At 44.2% G+C, this 13196-nt stretch overlaps 1 protein-coding gene across 2 annotated transcripts in view; it reads right to left on the bottom strand.

The window, feature by feature from the left end:
• Positions 1–8051, bottom strand: part of LOC126285454 (mitogen-activated protein kinase-binding protein 1) — an 855827-nt gene extending 847776 nt beyond the window's left edge. Inside the window, exon 1 of one of the 2 annotated variants that reach the window (XM_049984852.1) lies at positions 7858–8051. The gene's annotated coding sequence lies outside the window, so the exon portion shown is untranslated. The remainder of the gene's footprint in view (positions 1–7857) is intronic. The other variant, XM_049984851.1, reaches the window with a different exon arrangement.
• Between the last annotated feature and the right edge of the window lie 5145 nt (positions 8052–13196).

The raw sequence follows: 13196 nt of genomic DNA, 5'->3' as shown, positions 1-13196 counted from the left end.
AGGTTGAAAAGCTCTATGTTATCCGAGTATGTTTTAATAAGGCGAAATGAATGCTTTTGCTCTCGTGCCAGATAGCGAAGATGAACACATCCTCATAGCTCTTAAGGTATATCCATTTTATAGCTCATGTTTCTCGAATTTTTCTTGCTTTGGTCCATACTACTATCTAACCAAATATGGAAAGCAAAGAGCTTGCTGTAGAAGTTATTTGCTTCATAGTCCGAAGATGAAAACGTGCTCATAGCTTTTAAGGTGTGCCTTTTAGAGCCCATGTTTCTCAGACTTTTATGCTTTGAATGATCACTCCTGTCACATGTATTGAGGTGCTGTTCAGTGATTGTTATAAAAAGCACTCAGTCTTCAGGCCACGAGTGGCCTACCGGGACCGTCCTACCGTCGTGTCATGCGAATAGGAGGGGCGTGGGGTCAGCACACCGCTCTCCCGGCCGTTGATGGTATTCTTGACCGAAGCCGTTACTACTCGGTCAAGTAGCTCCTCAATTGGCATCACGAGGCTGAGTGCACCCCGAAAAATGGCAACAGCGCATAGCGGCTGGATGGTCACCCATTCAAATGCCGGCCACGCCCAACAGCACTTAATTTCGGTGATCTCATGGGAACCGGTGTATTCACTGGGGCAAGGCCGTTGCCAAATGCACTAAAACTGACTACTAACAACATACAGAGGTAATTATCTAATCTGGGCTGCCAACGAAGTTCCTAGATGTGAGAATTATCAAAAATACCCATGGACGCCTGGAACAATGTGCCGAACGTCAAGATCAGCACTGAACGTTCGTCAATAAGGTGAAGTCTGTGGCGCAGGCCCGCGACAGGACTAGCGCTCGGACTGCAGGTACTAGAGCGGAGCCTTTCACGGCACTAGGAGGGGCCGTCTTTTACTCTCTGGAAGGGTTCCGAGGACTCATTTTGACAGCGGGTTGAGTGCACGTGGTGCCGTCCTGGAGGAAATATCTTCGTCCCTATCTGTATCCGGGGATGGACCAGAACCCTCCAAGGGGCGGGCCTAGTGCTGTACCAGCTAGGCCACCATGGCCACTACTAAGCATATGTAGAAAGTTAAAACAGAAAGCAGAACCTGGACCCAATTCCGAATCTCTGCCTTTCGTGGGCAGTGTGCTACCAATTGAGCCATCCGTGGAAGGGTATGGGATCAAGCATTGGCCCAACCCAGTGTTGCAACGTCTCGCAAACGTTCATCGCATAGTTTAAGGGGCGATCAAAAAGTATCCGTTTGAGGGCGTTGCTGCAGTAATATGCAATCCGATGCTGGTGTGTAAGCACCGACATGTAGGCGGAGGATCAGTGTGGCATTCGTGTCTTCCCGACGTGCATGCTGTAATGAGGAAACACGAACTACGGCGACTTTATTACCAAATGCGGTAAAACAGGACCAATTTACTGTTTTTGTTTTCCTGGCTGCCCTAGGAAAAACACTGGTAAGGGCTGTCTGCCAATAACCGCCGTCTGTCGTAAACTACCGTTTTGGAATGTAGCGCCAACTTCTGGCCTGCGTGCGGTTCGACACAAGAGGCCTGTCAATCTGGGACGCCAGCCAGGAGTCACCCCAGTGCCAAGTGGGAGACACTCGAGCACCGGTCTTATAGTACTGATCCTCTCCACAAGCCATTATCATCCCTTCGGATGGAGGGTCGATGATTACAGTCCGGACGAAGATGTGCAGCTGTCAGTTACCGAATTCTTCATGCAGCAAGGCACAGTCTTTTACCAAGCGTGTCTCTTCAAGCTCGTGCGTCGACGGGATGATTACCTCAAAGTTCAGGCGATTTTGCCTGATTGGCATGATTGGCGTACCGATTCTGAACTGAACTGTCACTCGAACGGAAAATTTTTGATCGCACCTTATACATTCAGCTCAAGACGGGAACAATACCTCAATAACAGCATCCAAGCGTACAGATAAGAATGCGAGGAAATGAGGTAAGAGTTGTTAGCACCTCAGTTAGACAGTGGATTGACATCGCTTGGTTCGAGTAAGATGGACATGGAGCAACTGTGGGTAAAGTTTAAGCAGATTTTAACCCGCAGTTTGCAGAATTTTATGCCTAATAGGTGGATTAAGAACGGAGAAGACCCAGCATGGTTTAGTAACGAGATTCGGAAAATGCTGAGGAAGGAGAAGCTGTTGCGCCTCGGTTCAAAGGCAAATGCGCAAATGAGGACAAGCAAAGTTTCTGGAGATTCGTGTGCCTGTGAAGAGATCTATGCGCGAAGCATACAACTACTATCATCGTCATACCTAACCAAAAGATATGGCAGAGAAACCGAGAAAATTCTGGTCCCATGTAAAATCGATTAGCTGGTCTAAAGCTTCCACCCAGTCACTTGTTGACAGTCTGGCGTAACAGCTGAAGATAGCAAAACGAAAACCGAAGTTTTAAATTTCACGTTCAAGAAATCGTTCACGCAGAAGTATCGTACAACTATACCGTCGTTTGGCCATCGAAAGGACTTGCGTATGGACGACATATTAGTAAGCATTCCTGGCATAGAGAAACAATGAACGATTTGAAAGCAAATAAATCACCAGGTCCCAATTCCATTTTACAAAGAATTTCTTGGCTAGCACGAAGTCCCAAGCGACTGAAAAAAAAAAAAAAGCGCAAGTGACTCCAGACCCGCTAAATTACAGACCAGTATCCCTAAGATCGGTTTGCTGCAGAATCCTTGCCCATATTCTCAGTTCGAATATAATAAATTTTCTTGGGATCGAGAAGTTTATGTCCACGAATCAGCATGGTTCTAGAAAGCACCGCTCGTGTAAAACTCAGCTTGCCATTTTTCTCCCACAATATACTGTGAACTATGCATGAAGGGTAACAGACATATTTCACATTTCTAGTTTGCCGGGAAGCGTTTGATACGGTGCCCCATTGCAGGCTGTTAAAGAAGGTACCAGCATACGGAATAAGTTCACAGATACGTGTCACGAAGTAACAGAATCCAGTATGTTGTCCTCGACGGCGAGTGTTCATCAGAGACAAGGGTGTCGTCAGGAAAGCCCCTGGGAAGTGTGATACAACTGCTATTATTCTCTATATACATAAATGATTTGGCGGACAGGATGAACAGCAATCTGTGGTTGTTTGCTGATGATGCTTTGGTGTACAGCAAGTGGTCGAAGTTGAGTGACTGTAGGATACAAGACGAAAAAAATGGCAACTAGCTCTAAATGTCGAAAAACGTAAGTTAATGCGGATGAGTAAAAAAAAAAACAAAAAAAAAACAGGAATGTGCGGATAAAGCATTAGTAGTGTCCTGCTTGAAACAGTGACGTCGTTGAAATATCTGGGCGTAACACTGCAAAGCGATGTGAAATGCAACGCATATGTGAGAATTGTGGTAGCAAAGGCGAATGGTCGACTTCGGTTGATTGGATGAATTCTAGGAAACTGGTTCATCGGTAAAGGACACCTGCCGACCGGAGTGGCCGAGCGGTTCTAGGCGCTACAGCTAGCACCGCGCGACCGCTGCGGCCGCAGGTTCGAATCCTGCCTCGGGCATGGATGTGTGTGATGTCCTTAGGTTAGTTAGGTTTCAGTAGATCTAGGGGACTGATGACCTCGGAAGAAGTCCCATAATGCTCAGAGCCATCTGAACCATTTTTTTTTTGTAAAGGACACCGCATATAGGACACTACTGCGACCTGTTCTTGCGTGCTCCTCAAGCGTTTTGTATCCATACCAGGTCTTAGTAAAGGAATTAATTTCCTTTACTTCAGGTGTATGGTCGCAATTTTTTTGTCATCAGACTACCGGTTCGGTCAATAATGACCATCTTCAGATCTGTTTTATAAAAACATGTCTGAGTAAAGGAAGGCATCTATGCAATCCAGAGACAGGCTGCCAGATTTTGTTACTCGTAAGTTCGAACAACACGCAAATGCTAACGTAGATGCTTCGAGATCTCTAATGGTAATCCCTAGAGCGAAACCGACATTCTTTTTGAAGATCACTATGGCCAAAATTTAGGGAACCGGCACATTGAGCTGACTGCAGAACGATTCTGTTGCCAACAACATACATTGCGCATAAGGACCACAAAGAGAAGATACGAGAAATTAGGGCTCATACGGAGTCATATAGATGGTCGTTTTTTTCCTCGTCGTATTTGCGAGTGGAACAGAACAGGAAATGACTAGCAGTGGTACGCGGCACGCTCCGCCATGGATTGCGGATTATTCGTGTAGATGTAGACCGCCCTGTGTAAGTTGTTGCATAAGGGCTTGGACACTGACGTCCCCTACGCCGCACAGATTCTTTTTTTCTGGTTCGTAGAGGTGTACACACGCTTTTAGCACAAATGTGACCATTTTTTTACCCGACGAGCACAAACCACTGGTTCGTAATTTACGCGAGTTGTGTGATCTGCGCGTGGGTATCTAATACCAAACACACCCGAAAACCTACCAGGGACTTTTCGAATCTTTGTCACGCAGAATCGCTGCTGTATAAGGTGGAGCACAAGCTATTAAAGAGGTGGTCACAGTGTTCTGGCACATCACTGTATGCAGAAGGTATTATCACCATACCGACAGTGTGTACACAATTAACTGCTTCAATAAATGGTTCGTACCTAACTGTGTGAAAATAGCAACCCTTTAGTTGCAGCGTATTCTTTACGCTTGTGGAGCCACCCTGCGAGAACGTGGCTATTAGCAGCAATAGAATGCGTCAAAAAGCGTAGGGAGGTATGGCACAAAACATAGTGCGACAGAAAAATTTCCATATGGTTAGTGCTAAATGTAAGTGTGACTGGGTTCAGGCGATAACTATGACTAATGATAAGTTCTGCAAATGTTTTTAATTCTTAAGACGAAAGAAACACAATAGTTCAGGGATAATGGAAAGACATGATCCCGATTTACCCGGAAAAGAACGTCGGAGGTGGAGCGGATAGCGATGTGCTATTGGCACCGAGCCCGGAGAACGCCCGTTGCCTGAGGTCGATAGCGGGACGCGACGCGGGCGGTCCGACGCAGGCTCGCTGCAACCAGTGTGTGTGTGTGTGTGTGTGTGTGTGTGTGTGTGTGTGTGTCCGCACAGAGCCGGCTGTTGCACTTCCACCTGCAACGCAGAGATCCACTCAGTCAACCTGCGACAGCCGCTATGAGGCGAATGACTCAATTCCCCAATCCCAACCTTTTCATTCTTTGTAAAGACCGACGCACTGATGTGAGTCTTGCCACCGTAAGTGAAAATGACTTTTTGTTATTACTCAATAATTACTGTAACATAAATCAAATAACGCTTTGATTATTAGGTACCATAAAATCACATGACAAGAAAACATCGAGTCCAAAACAAGCTCTTTTGTCATTGCTCACATACGTAGAAACGATAGTTACAAAGCAAGAATGCAGAATTCCTGCGTTGTTGCCACAGAAATACGATACCAACTATTCGTTTTGCAAAGTCAAAACTTATAGTAAAACACACACACACACACACACACACACACACACACACACACATCATTTCAGATGAACGCTGATCAAATGAAATGACGTGAATAGACATCAGACGGATATACATCTAATTTTATTAAATATCTAATACCAGAAATGTCACATCATTTTTCGAAGCTGTAATTCCTTCCCGCGACGTATTGTATACTATTACTATTTCACGTGGGTGATGCATGTAAAGGACCGCTAGATAGTTTTGCGTTCCAGTATTAGCAACAGTTAACGTGGGATTAATCTTCTGCAATGTTTTTTAAACTGAAATAAAATGTAGCTTCAAAGCCGTTCGTAAAGGAGCATAAAACTTAACAAGGAGCATCGCACAAGTACTTCACTATTTATTTGCGAGCCCTGCCGTTCTTTTAACTAAATGGCTTTTTCATTATGGGTTGCGTAGCAAAATTGGATCAAGTTTCTTCAAATCGTATCAACGAAACACGGAATTGTTTCCAAATGGTGAGACAAAAAATTAATCTCAAAATCAATGAAGAGTTAAACAAGTACGATTAAGCTTATCCATTACGGATGTTTAAGAACCCGTGACGGTTTACTCAATATACACACAGAAGACTGAAACCAGTCAATTTTGTGAAATAGTCTATTTCATGAACCGATTTTTGAACCTTTTCAAATTTATTTTAACATAGTGCATAGGAGGTTACATAGTGGAACGCTGGGTGCTGGCTCTGTGACAAGAAGATGGAACATATTTTAATGTATCGCCACGAGTAACTTTATTTGTGCCTACTTGTATCCAAAATTTAATTTTGTACTCTCTGCGACAGTATAGGAGACTTTGTTGTTAATATATAAAAAATGATAATGGCTATGCATTAAAGCATATTCCATTTTCATGTCACAGAGCCAGCACACAGTGTTACGCTTTGAAATATCTGTGTAACATCCTGTGCACCATCGGTTCGAAAACCGTTTCATGGACATAATCAATATTTCAAAAAACTTAATGGTTGCAGGAATATGGGATTTTTTATACATACCAAGTAAAAGGTACAGGTAAGCATGTAATCGTTAAATTACTCTCAATAAGATACGCTCCTGTGTCCGAAAGTAATCTCGGGTGAGTTCATGGATGTTTTTAAATATGAATAATTATGAGCGATACCTTTTCCATAATCTAATAAACCCATGTAGTTCTTGTTTATAACAAATCTACAATACCAACTGCTTGTTGTAAATGACTACAGAGGAGTTACGTAGGCGTAAGCGGCAGCATCGGGAAATCCGTAGAGTGATTCTTAAACTGACTTTTTTGACAACAAGGAATTACCCTGTTCCTCCACGGCACGATATGGAAATTTGTATTCGTGAACATGCTTCGTAATTCGAAACGGCTTGACATACGAAACCCAGTACGATTGTGAATTCCAAGCTTCGAGTAATTTATCATCACCTTCAACCCATTTCTACTAAGCCGACTCTCTTCTTTTCCCCGGTTCTCTTAATCGTAGAATTCTAAACTGACTGTCTGCACCATCTGAAAATCTCCAGATTCAAAATGAATTCAGCTCTTACTAATGATGAGAAACCAGAACAGGTGATAAAAACACCGAATCCTTGGAAAAAGAAGATGATGATGATGGTGATCTCTTACTAAATGTATGACTAGAATAAGTTCATTACATTTTTTTACTGTCCATTGCAGAGAGAATGGCTTTTAAGGCTTCCTGTCAAACACGACTACATGTATGACAACATGATCAGTATCTCTCCTAAAATATATTACAGCACGCGCGTCATTAAACCGCATGTATGCCATCAGACTGCATTACCAAGAAGACAATAAAAATTAAAGACATGGCAAATGACAAATCTTTTTCACTGTGCTGTTTTCGAAATATTTAACATGTAATTAAATTTGTGTTTATACTGAACATAGGTCATCCAAACGCTATTGTTAAAAGGATTACACCTTTTGTATCCGTAGCAGAGGGACACACACGATTGCATGGAATCTGCGACGAGGATTACTTTCCTCCAGTAACAGCTGAGCAAAACTGGCGCGAAAATCACAATGTCGAAGTACAGTTATTTCGATCCGAATGGTAAAATTTAAAGTAGCAAAAATCATAGTTTTCATATCGTGGATACATTACCCAATTTTTATTTACAAAATGACAAGAGTTTCCCTTGTGTTTTGACATGACCGCAAAAATCCGCTTCATGTTAGTATCCACACACACAAAAATTACGATAGCGGCGTGATAATCAACGGCGTTAAAACGTTAACAGATTTCATGAAATGGTTCCGAATCTTTCTTTATGCGAAATTGCAGGCACATATTTCAACTTATTTTATAATAAAAACATTTTTCTGTCATCGCTAAACATACCTGTATTTACGCGAACGTGGCAGTATTAAGTGCTGAGCTAAACGAAGTTTAATTTCCTTTGTACATCTGGCACTTTAAGAAGTTTATCATAACACACGCAAAACTAAAAGCAAAATGAAAAATACACGAAATGTTTACATACACCGCATGCACATCCACACAACCTACACGGAGCACATTTGAAATCAAACTGACTCAAAGACAATGCTAGCGGCAGCATGCAAAGAGTTTAGAAGAAAGAGATTCTGTTGAACGTTGGCGACCCTGGTACGTCGTTTATAAGCTTGTTTACTTCAAATGTTTGCCTAACAAAACGGTTTCTTCATTCGAATACATTTCAAGAAATCTGCATGGCGCGTGAAAGATGGAGTAAATATGAAAGAACAGTAGAATAACGTCTCCAATTCATCTATAGTTTCGCTATAAATCTGTTCAATAAATGTTGCAAACGACGAATTTACTGTGTGAAAGTGTAACTAGGAAAATAAAAGTACTGAAATTATTTCAAACCACTTTATAACATGAAGAATACCACGTTACGTGTCGAGTTATGGTCGAGTTCATTGTAGGAATAAACTGAACGCGATGAAACTCGAAATTGACGCGTTGCGCCATCTCTGAAGACAGAGGTGAACTACGTAGGCGAAGCCGAGCGCCAGCTAGAGCGTCTGCTTCCATACACGGAGAATATCATCCTAAATGTTCTAATATCAATTCTTTGCAAATTCTGTCAAAATTTGATAGTCTAATATCAGTAAACGTAAATTAGTTGTTTTATAACACTCCCATCGTAAGATGTGAATGTGTAAATATTCTCATTATGTCGTGGACGTCTTGTGGGGTCGATTCACACTTGATGAATCGGAAGGGCAAAACATTCCATAACGCATTTCAAAAGGCAGTATTTAAACATACCATCAACGGAACGGAACGTCAACGACAAAATTTTTCGGGAGGAAACTTATGACGGTGGGGGAGCGTGGCATCATCTGCTAAGAAGTCAACTTATCCTCGCCTTTTTCATGCAAATTAGGCCTACAGTAGCGTTCTAGATGGGGGCGTTCTTGGTCTTTATTTTATTGTTTGCTTTGTTTTCGTGACGCGTTGTAAATATTCTATATTTTCTTTGAATGTTCTGTAAAAGAGGTCAGATATATGAAAATAAAATATGATTTAGGTTTTATAACGTGTGGTCAAAAGAAAAGCCACACAGTTCATGAAAAAGAACATAAATTGATGAAATAATTTTCATTAAATAACCTAATAAGAACGTAAATTGGTGAAACAGTTTTCAATAAATAACCTTTGTTAACAGCGAAAAAGCCAACTTTTTTTGATGAACAAAAACGCAGTTAATTATGTTATCTGGTAGTTACAAGGAAAAAACAATGGATGAGGTGAAACAACGCTATGTATCTCCTTGTAAATACCGTTTGACGAGTTTGAATATGCACATTTTCTTTACCAAGTAAATCTCGATGTTTCGAAATGTTTGGAAAACATTTTTCCTCCTGAAACTTCCTGGCAGATGAAAACTGTGTGACGGACCTAGACTCGAGCTCGGGACCTTCGCCTTTCGCTCTACCACCTTTTTTTTATTTTTTTTATTTTTTTTATTTTTCTCTATGATAGTGGACCGGTGGGGGTTCGGGGGACAAAGTGGGCAGGGGTCGAAACCAGAGGCCTGGCCACAGTGTCCCCCTCATCACCACCGAGCCCGCGGTGCTTAGGGATTTGGGAGACACAGGAATCAACAGAAGTGGGAGGCGTTGTTGTTATTTGTTTATTTGCATTGTGTTTTTGTAATATTCACTATTATCATGAAATTATGTGGAACACATCGGCGACAGAGGAAAAAAAAATATAAATTCGGGGCAAAGAAAGAGAAAAGAAAAAGGAAAAGCAAAAAGAAATAAAATCCGCGCAATCTGCGACGCGCTCTCCCATCCGCGGAGGTCAGAAGTAGAATCGATCGTAGGCGACTTAAACTCAGATACCACTTTGAGGTTCGCCGATGACATTGTAATTCTGTCAGAGACGGCAAAGGACTTGGAAGAGCAGTTGAACGGAATGGACAGTGTCTTGAAAGGAGGATATAAGATGAACATTAACAAAAGCAAAACGAGGATAATGGAATGTAGTCAAATTAAATCGGGTGATGCTGAGGGAATTAGATTAGGAAATGAGACACTTAAAGTAGTAAAGGAGTTTTGCTATTTAGGAAGTAAAATAACTGATGAGGGTCGAAGTAGAGAGGATATAAAATGTAGACTGGCAATGGCAAGGAAAGCGTTTCTGAAGAAGAGAAATTTGTTAACATCGAATATAGATTTATGTATCATGAAGTCGTTTCTGAAAGTATTTGTTTGGAGTGTAGCCATGTATGGAAGTGAAACATGGACGATAACTAGTTTGGACAAGAAGAGAATAGAAGCTTTCGAAATGTGGTGCTACAGAAGAATACTGAAGATAAGGTGGATAGATCACGTAACTAATGAGGAGGTATTGAATAGGATTGGGGAGAAGAGAAGTTTGTGGCACAACTTGACTAGAAGAAGGGATCGGTTGGTAGGACATGTTTTGAGGCATCAAGGGATCACAAATTTAGCATTGGAGGGCAGTGTGGAGGGTAAAAATCGTAGAGGGAGACCGAGAGATGAGTACACTAAGCGGATTCAGAAGGATGTAGGTTGCAGTAGGTACTGGGAGATGAAGCAGCTTGCACAGGATAGAGTAGCATGGAGAGCTGCATCAAACCAGTCTCAGGACTGAAGACAACAACAACAACCACCGGGGGAGGAGGGGTAGGTGCCCTCTGAGCCAGGCACCCCCCCCCCCCCCCCAACTTAGTGGAGGTCTAACAAAGACACCTCGAAGATAGTTAGCAAATAATGTCCGGTAACGTGGCGTGTTTTCGAGAAATAAGCTGCAAGGGCTGTTCGTAAATAGGTTCAGAAGTCGAGGCGGGATTTAGGTCCTTCATGAAAGAGATAAGCGACCGCCCACCCTTTGACCCACGTAATAGCATGACATTTGGCGGCGGGAAAAGTCTGTCCTCCAGGTATAGAAACATTCGAGGTTCGATTTTGTCTGGTGGCACCCGGAGATAGTAGGCAATGATTTACTGCACGAAGCGCCATACATCTTGCGAAAAGGCGCATGTCACACGGTGTTCATCAGTGTCCAGTTGCTGGTAAAGCAGACAAAGAGGGGATTCTGACAAGCCAATGTTGTGCAGTCGCCGCTTCGTGGCAAATTTCATGTTGACTATGTGATACCACAGTGCCCGGACGTTCTTAAGGAGGAAGGGCTGGTGGATGGTAGTCCACCCTATGGGCCACTGGATGGAGGGATGTTTGGTCTCCATCACATTCCGGGGAACACAGCGTAGCAGAAGGCTGTACAAATCCTTAGTCCTGTGTGGGCGCATATCTTGGAGACTGGTATGTATGTAACTGTAGTCGACGAAAAAGGTCGAAATATGAGACAAATGAGGCACGATATGGCCGACAAACACCGGTGGTGAGGTGGAAGCAAGCAAGAGGACCTCAAGCAAGCTGCGTGTTAGAGATATGCCCCGGCCAGTCCACTGTTTTTCTCATGGTAGTCATATACAAGGCTGCAGCTCGCATACAGACATTGTCGAGCCCGACGTCACCATCCCATGGGGGAAGGGTGTCTCATAACGGACTTTAAACATGGAACCAGCCATGAGATAATAGCCAAAAGCCGCCTGAAGGTTGCGTCCAATTGCAGTTGGTAGAGGGAGAACTTGGGCGATGTGGACCAATTTTGATGCCACATAAAGATTAAGAAACTCAATCCGTTGAAGTGTGTCCTGGAGGCGCAAAAGGTTTCGGCGGACGTCGTTGCGGATGACGTGTAACAGGCGACGGGAATTCGTTGCCGCTGTACGTGTGACCGTGGGGGTATAAGTAATGCCTAGGTACGGGAAAGTTTACACAAGCGGCAGGGGTGCCACTTCATACTCCTGGAGGCCTCGTCCAATGTGCATTGCAGAATATTTGACGACATTCATGGCACTGCCAGCGGCAGCCCCGTAACGGGTAATCAATTCGAGGACTGCTCGAATCTCAGAGCCGGAGCGAATGAGGAGGGGGAGGTCATCAGCATATGCCCGACAGCGAAAAGTGTGTTGGCGTAGGGTGAGGCCAGAGAGCTTGGTCGTCAAGCCCCCAATGAGAGGGGCTCAGGGGTAATGGCATACAGGAGGGTAGAGAGGGGGCACCTTTGCCGTATGGAACGGCAGATGGGTACCGGCCATGATAAACGTCCATTGGCTTGGACACGTGAACTGGCACTGTCGCAAAGACGCCGGATGACGTCGAGAAACGGAGGAGGGATGCCTATTCGGCCTGCCACCGAAAACAGGAAACGATGGCGCACTGAATCGAAGGCGCTGTCGAAGTCTATAGCGACGACCGCTGCACGAAGTCTGCAGGCCGCCGCCATCGCAATTAAGTCACGGCATTCCCCTGTGGCAGTCCGTATGTTAACCTGTCCCCCAGGCGTCGTTTGCTCTGACGAGAGGATATGAGGGAGTATAGTTCGGAGCCGCATTGCCAGTAAGCGCGCGAAAATCATGTGATCGACATTGAGTAGGGTGAGCGGTCAGGAACTCGTGACCATCGAACCACGGGCTGGTTTGTGGACTGGTATGATGATGCCCTCAGAAAAGGCGGGTGGGATTGCTTGGTCAGATGTCATCAGTTCTTGATACACAGTCGTCCACCGTGGTGCCATGAGGTCCCGAAAGGTGCGGTAAAACTCAATCGGTAAGCCGTCAATGCCGGGCGATCTGTTGACAGCACCCTTGGCGATTGCGTTGTTGACTTCGTCTCGCGTGACCGCCACTGTCAGAGCATCCGCCTCCGTGTGGGGGAGGGTGAGCGTGACGTAATGCAAAATGGAATCTTCTGCTGCAGTTTCGGCGTCTTCTTCACTATAAGTACGACTGTAGTGCTCGACGAATGCGTGGACGATGTCATTCTGAGTGGTCACCTGCGTGCCATTAGGCGTGGTCAGAGTGCTGTAGATCTGCCGACGACGCCGTCGTTCGTCGGACACTATATGATGCATGGATGGAATTTCTAAACCCGCGTGATCGTGGCGTCGTGTTCGTATCATAACCCCTTGCAGTTTCCGGCGTGCCAGTGCAATTACCTTCGCCTTAGTACTTTGCCGTTCCAACTGGTTGTCCGGGGTTGGCAGTTGAGCGTCCAGATCTCGGAGAATCGCATAATAGAAGTCGACAGTGTTGCGATGCCAGTCGGCCATGTCCTTCCCGTATCTCATCAGTGTCCGGATCGCCGGCTTAG

Source organism: Schistocerca gregaria, chromosome 8 (assembly GCF_023897955.1).
Source record: "Schistocerca gregaria isolate iqSchGreg1 chromosome 8, iqSchGreg1.2, whole genome shotgun sequence".
Taxonomy (NCBI): domain Eukaryota; kingdom Metazoa; phylum Arthropoda; class Insecta; order Orthoptera; family Acrididae; genus Schistocerca; species Schistocerca gregaria.
The sequence above is the reverse complement of the archived record's forward strand: the minus strand, read 5'-3'. Positions and strand labels throughout refer to the sequence as shown.